Genomic DNA, 8,724 nt, shown 5'->3' on the forward strand with positions numbered 1-8,724 from the left:
ATTGGATGCTGCCCTCTCATTCAGCAGTCTAGCACCCACCCTGCCTGAGACCACAAGAACTGCTCCTCATAATCTCTACAGCCACCTGCCCCTTCCTGAATCTGCCTTTGCAGATATAGATGTCTCTGAAGTTCCTTTGGGGAATATCTAGAATGGAGCAATTGTCTTTCCTGGGAGTTTCTCTATAGACGATGAAGGATCTAAAGGAAAATGTCTCATATCACACTCCTCTCTAAGGGACAAATTCGGGGAAAAGTGTCAGACTGTAATTTTACATTCCCCAGGGTCAAATGTAAAAGGTTTCCTGTGGCTATGTAACCTTGTCTCTCATAGACACTGTAGAGTTGGGCGTTGGGATCTAGAAGAGCTGTGGGAGTCAAAATAGACTTCACTCAAGATCATGCTTCTCTGAAGTATGCAAATAGTAAACACGGATTTCCCCTCAGCCTTTCACTCTTCTCTCACCATGCTTTCCATTCCCTCTGCTGAATACTAGTGATAATGATAAGAATAATAACTTTCTTTGCATTTTTTTTATAACTAATATCCCATTTGATCCTCCAAAAAAAACTGGTTGTCAGAAATTGAAGGCCAATCCTCAAGCCCAAATGGAAATGCAAGGAACCCTGAATAGTCAGAATACATATGAAAAAAACAAATTTGGAAAACTCACACTTCCCAATTTCAGATTGATCTACAAAGCTACAGTAATCAAAACAGTGTTCTACTGGCATAAAGACAGATGTGTAGACCAGTGGAACAGAATAGAAATTCCAGAAACAGACCCAATTATCTATGGTAAAATGATTTTTGATAAGGATGCTGAGTACATGCAAAGGGAAAGAATAGTTTCTTCGACAAATGGTATTGAGAAATCTTAGCATCTGCATGCAACAGAATGAAGTTAGACCCCTAACTCACACCATATACAAAAATTAACTCACAATGGAACAATAACTTAAATATATAACTTTTAAAACTATAAAATTGTTAGATGGTAATAGAGCAAAAAATCTTTACGGTCTGGGAATCAGCAATGGATTCTTAGATATGTAGCCAAAAGCATGAGCAACAAAAGAAAAAATAGATAAATTCCATTTATAAAATTAAAAACTTCTGTGCATCAAGGAAAACTGTCAAAGTGAAAAAACAACATATGGAATGGATGAAAATAGTTGCAAACCATGTATCAGTTAAGGGCTTAACACCCAGAAAAAAATACACACACACACACACACACACACACACATATATATAACTTTTACAGTGCAACAGCATAAAGACAAACAACCCAATTAAGAAATGGGCAACACATTTGAATAGACATTTATCCAAATAAGAGCCACAAATTGCCAATAGGCATATAAAAAGATGCTTAACATTATTGTGCATTAGGGAAATGCAGATGAAAGCCATAATGAGATGCCATGTCGCACCCACAAAGATGGCTATTAATAAATAAAAAAGGAGAATATAAGTACTAGAAAGGATACTGAAAAATGGATGTCTAGAGCATTGTTGATGGGAATGTGAAATGGTGCAGCCACTGTGGAAAGCAATATGGCTGTTTCTCAAAAAGTTGAATATAGAATTATTATTGTATTACCCAGCAATTACACTTCTAGGTGTATACCCAAAGAAAGTGAAAACAGGGTCTCAAACAGGTACTTGTATGCCAATGTTCATAACAACATTATTCACAGTAGCGAAAAGGTAGAAACAACCTAAGTGTTCAAAAATCAATGACTAAATAAAATGTGGGATATACAAAATGGAATATTATTTGGCCATAAGAAAGACTGAAGTTTTCAGAGACATGTTGCAAAATGAAAGAAGTTTGGAAACATGCTCAGTGAAATAAGCAAGACACATAAGGAGAAACATTGCATGATGCAATTAAAAAGAGATGTCTAGAAATAATAAGTTGTCAGAGATAGAAAGTATCTTAGAAGTTATGAGGGGATGGACATTAGAGGGAATAGGAAGAGTAAGTTTGGTGGATGTGGAGTTTTTGTAAATAAAACTAAGTTTAAAAACTTGTGTTTTGCATAGGTAGGCAAGATAATAGTTACTTCTCATTTTGCCGATAGAAAGATTCAGAGGAGCAAAAGGGTTACTCCAGCTCACACAGACAATACAAGGCAGGGCAGAAATTGAACCCTGATCTTCTAAGTTCAAACCTAACTAAACACTAACTTCTTCTTTCAGCTCCGCCTCTACTGCTTTTTTCCAAATATATATTCCCTGCCTTTGTCTTTCACTTAAGTTGTAGTATCACTTAACAGTACTTGGTTTATCTAAGAAGAGGAAGGCAGGCAGGGAAAACAAAAGACCTCCCTGAGCTGATTTTTGCTTGCATCTCTAGCTTTACTTCCCACTCTCTTTTGCCTTATGCTTTAAGCCCCAATAACCAAACCGCTTGTAGCTGAAATCCTATAATAGTGTTTTGAATCATTACCTTTTATTTCTATTCTTTCTTCTTTTTGGAATTTCAAGCATGCCTTTCTTCCCCCCACACAAAATATATACACAAATTTCCCTTTGTAGTTCTTATCAATCTTGTAATAAGGCATTGAGATTTTAAAAATGAATTTTACAAATAATACAAAATCATTAGATAATTTTTGGATAGAGGATTAATGCAAAAACTGCATCTTGATGTGTAGGATCAAGATTTGTGCATGAAGGAAGCAAAAGTTAGCATTAGTTCATTTAACAAGCATTTTTTGAGCACCTATCAAATGGTTGACCCTCCTCTGCAATAGTCTGGGGTGAATACCTAAAATAGGAGCTATGGATAAAAGAGATGAAGGAAATTATGAATGAAGAAGCAACAACTCTTGACATACAGAAAATAAACGATGTCTTATCCAAGGTAGTGGTATGGGGATTGACATAGACAGATTCAAGAGACAGAAGACATTAGAATAAAATAAAGGTATTGCAGGTGAATATAAATCAATATCAACAGTGAAAACAGTATCTTATTTGTATCTTTAGAAAATCAAGATGGAGTTAAAACAGGAGAAATTAATGTTATCTGTGTTAGAAGTAATCCTCAGAATCAAAGCATTCTAAGGTCTTTTTCAGAAGGACAATAGACATAGTGAATAATTCCAGAATTTAAGTTAAATATAAACTTAAAAATTCCTAGGGTAAATCACACACACAAATAGAAATGTAATATAAATTTTCAAAACAACCCAAGTTTATTAACTTACAATTTTGGTAGTCAGAAGTCCTAAAATCAAGGTGTCAGCAGTGTCATGTTTCTTTTGAAGCTCTAGGGGACAATCCTTTTCCCTGCCTTTTCCAGTTTCTAGAGGCACTCACTGTAACATTTTCAAATCTACCTCTCTCTCCAGGCTAGTCTGGCAATCTCAAAATTCTTAATTTCATCCACAAAGTCCTTTTGTCACGTAAAATAACATATTCATAGGTTTAGGAAATAGGGTGTGGACACATTTGGGAAGCCACGATTCAGCATACCATAGCAATGAATCCAATTATATTAATAATCACAACATTTATATATACACTAAAATCTTTGGTTTAAAAATGTGTGGAATTTTCCAACAGATTTAAAAAATTCCAGTTGTCCAGTCTTTTCAAGTGAAGTAGCTAAAAATCGAATGGGAGGGTGGTGTATCCGTAGCCTCCGATATTTAGCTGTAGGTGAGAGAAATAGACTACTTCCCCAATTAATTTGCCACCAGTTAGTATGTTAAATAAAAGTGAATTTCAGACCAAATGCTTCTTCACATATGAACACTTATCAAGAGGCACAAAGGCAGTCATAGAAGCTGTTCTACACTCTTGCGAAGTGTCAGGTTTTTCTCTTTCTTGACACTCAGAAGAGCATCTGCCATGAAAGTTCCCTTGAAGTGGATGCAACCATGTCCTCTAGTGGAAGGTCACAGCTCCCACGCAGGGAACAGAAGCCTCTAAGGCAGACTGAAGAAATCATTAGACGGAGTCTCGGGCCCAGGGAATTGTTCTGAAGGGGACAGGAAACTAGAGAACCTGGACTCTGACATCAGCATAGACATTGAAAAGTTTTTCTAGTCAACCAACCAGAGCATTACTCATGTTGCCAAACAAGAATAATTTCCAATTTCATTGTAATAATTTACAAGCGTAGTAGTGCTGATCAAGAACTTCTGTTAGCCACCTCTGAACTTGGGCCAGTTGGATCTTTTAAATGATTATAGCTGTGTATTTCTAATGAGGGCCCCCAAATTTTTGACTCATTTATCTAAATAATTAAGTATTCCAAATAAATTATAGACAATACAGTAAGAAAACCTAAAGGTCAAGTGAAAAATGATAGGAAAAGTATTCTAAGCACAGTACTTAAAGAGCTGTGTTGCTATAATAAAACCGGAAAAAAAGTGTATGTTATGGAAAAAGCTCTTCTAGATGTAAAATGGAACACTGTATTCTATAAAGGACTTGGCTTATCAGAAAGGCATAACACTACATTTGTATGTGCTTTTTAACATGTTCTCACAATATATTAAGGAAAATTAACAGAACTACAAGAAAAATGTATAAATCTGTCATTCTTGTAGGAATTTTAACCATTTCCAAGTAGGTATCTCAAATCAGTAAAGATTTTAAATATGAGAATAATAAAATTATTGTTAATAAATTTGATCTTATGCACCATCTAGTACCTGACACCCAACCATTACACAGCCAGCATTCCATTTGAGCCCAAAAGGTAAATTCACAAAAATTCACTGTTAGGCTTCAGGCAAATTGTCATAAATTTCAAATAATTGGTATCATATAGTCCTTGTTTTCTGATTACATTGGGCTAAGTTAGAAATGAATAAATAAAGGAATAAATATAAAATCTTAAGTATTTGGAAATTTTAAAATATATTTCTAAATAACATTTTTTTAAGGAGAATTTATAAATGGGTGTTAGAAAATTCCAGATGTCTAAATCTTTTAAGATAAAGGTAAAATGGTACATTGAGGGAAATTTATACCCTTAAAGGTATTAAAAGAAAAGAAGAAAATAAAAAAATAAAAAAATAATGTCCAACATTAGAAGTTATGAAATAACAAAATAAATCCAAAAAAAAGATGGATGTAAATAATGATTCAAAACAAAAAATAAAGATATCAAGAGATATGATCAACAAAATTATAAGTTGAAATTGTTTGAAAAGGCTAATAAAATTAACAAACATGCTGTAAGACTGATTCAAAGTAAAAGAAAGCAAGCACAAATAGGCAATACTAGAACTTCAGTATAGACTATAATTAGAGTGGCAACCAAGATTAAAAGGTTAATAAGAGGATATATAACAACTTTATATCAATAAACTTTAAAATTTTAATAAAATGACAAATTCTTGGAAAACATAACTTTCTAAAACTGATTCAATGTGAAATTAAAAATGTATAGTACTAGTCACATTAAATAAATAAACTATTAAACAGCATCTAGAAGATAAGGCCTCAGACCAAAACAATTCATCTGTGAATCTCAACATTCAAGGAATGGAAAATAATAATCATAGAAGAATTCTTCCAGAAATTAGGAAGAAAGGAAATACTCCCCCAATCATTTTAGGGACTATATTCTTGGTACCAAAGCTAGAAAAAAATCGTATAAGAAAGAAAAAACTATATGTGATTATACTTCTAAATATTAATGCAAAAATTCCAAATTCTAAACAAATCGAGTGTTGTATTAAAATATATATCTTGGTCTGCAAGACCAAGATAAAAATTATTCTAAAATACATGTTCATTTAACATTAGAGATCTATTATTATAATTTACCCTGCTATCTGATTAAGGGAGGAAAATTATATAGTTATAGGAATATATGCAGAAAAGCATTTGTTATAATTCAGCCTCCATCTGCAATTTACAGGAAAAAAGTCTTAGCACATGAGAACCAGGAGAGTCTTTCTAATACTAATAAACCATATATTAACCTTATAAATCATACTTAATTATGCACGTTAATAGTGTTCTCTGTAAATTTAGAAATAAGACATGGCTACCCACCATCAAAACCTTCAACATTATGCTGGAAAAGAAAAAAATACATATATAACATAAAGATTATAAGGAAAGAAAAATCATTGGCAGTATTTTAAAATATGAAATTCTGGATAGAAAGTTCCAAATCACCTGAAAGCAAATTATAAGAGAAAGCTTAGCATGTGTATGGATACAAAACAATATATTAAGCAATTACATTTCTATAAACTAGCAACAAGTGATAGAAAATATGATCAAAAGATACCACATGAAATATCAATGAATAAAAGATGTGCTACAACTAAGTGTAGCACTCTATAAATTTATTGGAAGATATGGAACACCTAAATAAATTGATTGATATGCTCTAGTAAGGGATAGAATGACTCAGTAACTTAAATATTCCAATCCTATACAGATGACTCTATTCATTGCAATTTCAATAAAATCCTATTTTAAGTAGAGAGAAGTGGAACATGTGAAAGCTAAGAATTAGAATTCTGAAGGAAAAGAACAAACTGGTGGGACTTGTCTAACAACACATCAAAGATCAAGCAATACAATAGAAACACCAGTGGAAGTGAAGAAACCAGTGGAAGTTAAATAAAATACAGAATTTTGAAAGAGCTGCCACAGTGGAGGAAGACTGGACTAGTTAATAAATGGTGCTAAAACCACTGTTTGACCACATAAGAAAAATAAAATAAAACCAGGCCCTGACTTCATTACCTGGCCACAAATCAATTACAGATGGATTATGGATTTAAATATGAAAAATACATTTTAATACCTTAGAATAAACTTTAGGAAAATATTTTTATCACTTGCAATAGGAGAAATATTCTTTTAAACAATACAATAGAAATATAAACCATAAGTAAAAAGATTGATAAATTCCATTATATGAACATTTCCATTCACCAAGTGGTACTATAAGGAAAGTGAAAAAGCAAGATTCACACTAGATTATGAATTTGTAACATATACAACTGACAGTAATTTCTATACTTATAAGTTTAGTAAGATAGATTAAAAAATAGTGAGGACACATATTTCCAGTGGCTAATAAATATATGTGCAAAAAAAGTGGTCAACATCTTTGATAAATAGGGAAATGCAAATCAAACTACAATAGCATATTTTCTGCCCAACAAAGTAGCCACAAATACGATCACACAAGTGTTGGAAAATATGTGTAGCAATAGAAACTCATACACTGCTGATGGGCTACAAACATTGGAAAGCAATGTTGGAGATGCAAATATCCTACAAAACATAAAGTTCATGTCTAAAGGATAATTAAATTGTACCACATGTATACATCAGTGATTTTCTTTTAAAGCTGCAGCTAGACACATTGATGTGAGTGATTCTTAAAAACATGTTGAGGAGCAAATTGTAAAATAATACATAAAGTATGATTCTAGTTATATAGATTTACAAACAGGCAAAAGTACACAATATTTTTTGACTGAATATGACTGTGCATAATAGAATAATAAACACAAAATTCAGGTTGGTGGTAGATGGAACGAAATGCAAGATGGGAGGAAAGAAAATTGGATAATGGAGGATCATATGGTAGACCTCCAAGTTATTGGTAATGTTCTGTTTCTTATGTAGAGGTATAGGTTCTTGTGAGTGTGAAGTGAACTAGGCCAGGCATGAAGATAAAAGAGTAAATTACTCTTTTAAGAAATAAGGAAGGGGAGAAGAAAGGTAGCATGACAGCCTGAAAACAGCAATGAATAGAGGAAGGGTATTCACTTAAAGATGAATATATAATGAGCATGTTAATGAAATGAAGGGACAGAGTAAATAAAGAGGAAGAATTTGAGGATAGAAAGGTAGATATGGGTAGATAGATAAAGTAGGACAACTGAAGAAATAATATCTCTGCCTGAGATGAGACACAGAGCTTCAGAGCATAAAGGGAGGAATTTATCTTAAACAATTGGGAAGGTTCTTGGAATTAAACTGGGGAGAATGAGGTAAACATTAGCATGGCTACAGGTAAATCTATCCTTTGATCACTAACCAAATCTCAAAATTCATTCATTCACTCATATATTCAATTATTCATTCATTTAACCATATATTCATTCATACAATACTTATTGAGTACCTTTTTTTCATTTTTTAAAATTTCAGTTTTGTTGAGATATATTCACATATCATACAATCATCCATGGTGTACAATCAATTGTTCATATAGTTATGCATTAATCACCCCAATCTATTTTTTGAACTTTTTGCCTTGCACCAGAAAAAGTGAAAATGAGAATTAAAAAAATAATAAAAAAGAACACTCCAAACACTCCCCCTTTCACCATACTTTTCATTTAGTTTTCGTCCCCATTTTTCTACTCATCCATCCATACACTGGATAAAGGGAGTACGATTCACAGGGTTTTCACAATCACACTGTCACCCCCCGTAAGCTACATTGCTATACAACTGTCTTCAAGAGTCAAGGCTACTTGGTTGCAGTTTAATAGTTTCAGGTATTTACTTCTAGCTATTCCAATGCATTGAAACCTAAAACGGATTATCTATATAGTGCATAAGAATGCCCACCAGAGTGACCTCTCAGCTCCATTTGGAATCTCTCAGCCACTGAAATTTTATTTCGTTTCATTTTGCATCCTTCTTTTGGTCAAGAAGATGCTCTCAATCCCATGATGTTGGGTCCAGATTCATCCCTGGGAGTCATATCCT

Source organism: Choloepus didactylus, chromosome 2 (assembly GCF_015220235.1).
Source record: "Choloepus didactylus isolate mChoDid1 chromosome 2, mChoDid1.pri, whole genome shotgun sequence".
NCBI lineage: Eukaryota > Metazoa > Chordata > Mammalia > Pilosa > Megalonychidae > Choloepus > Choloepus didactylus.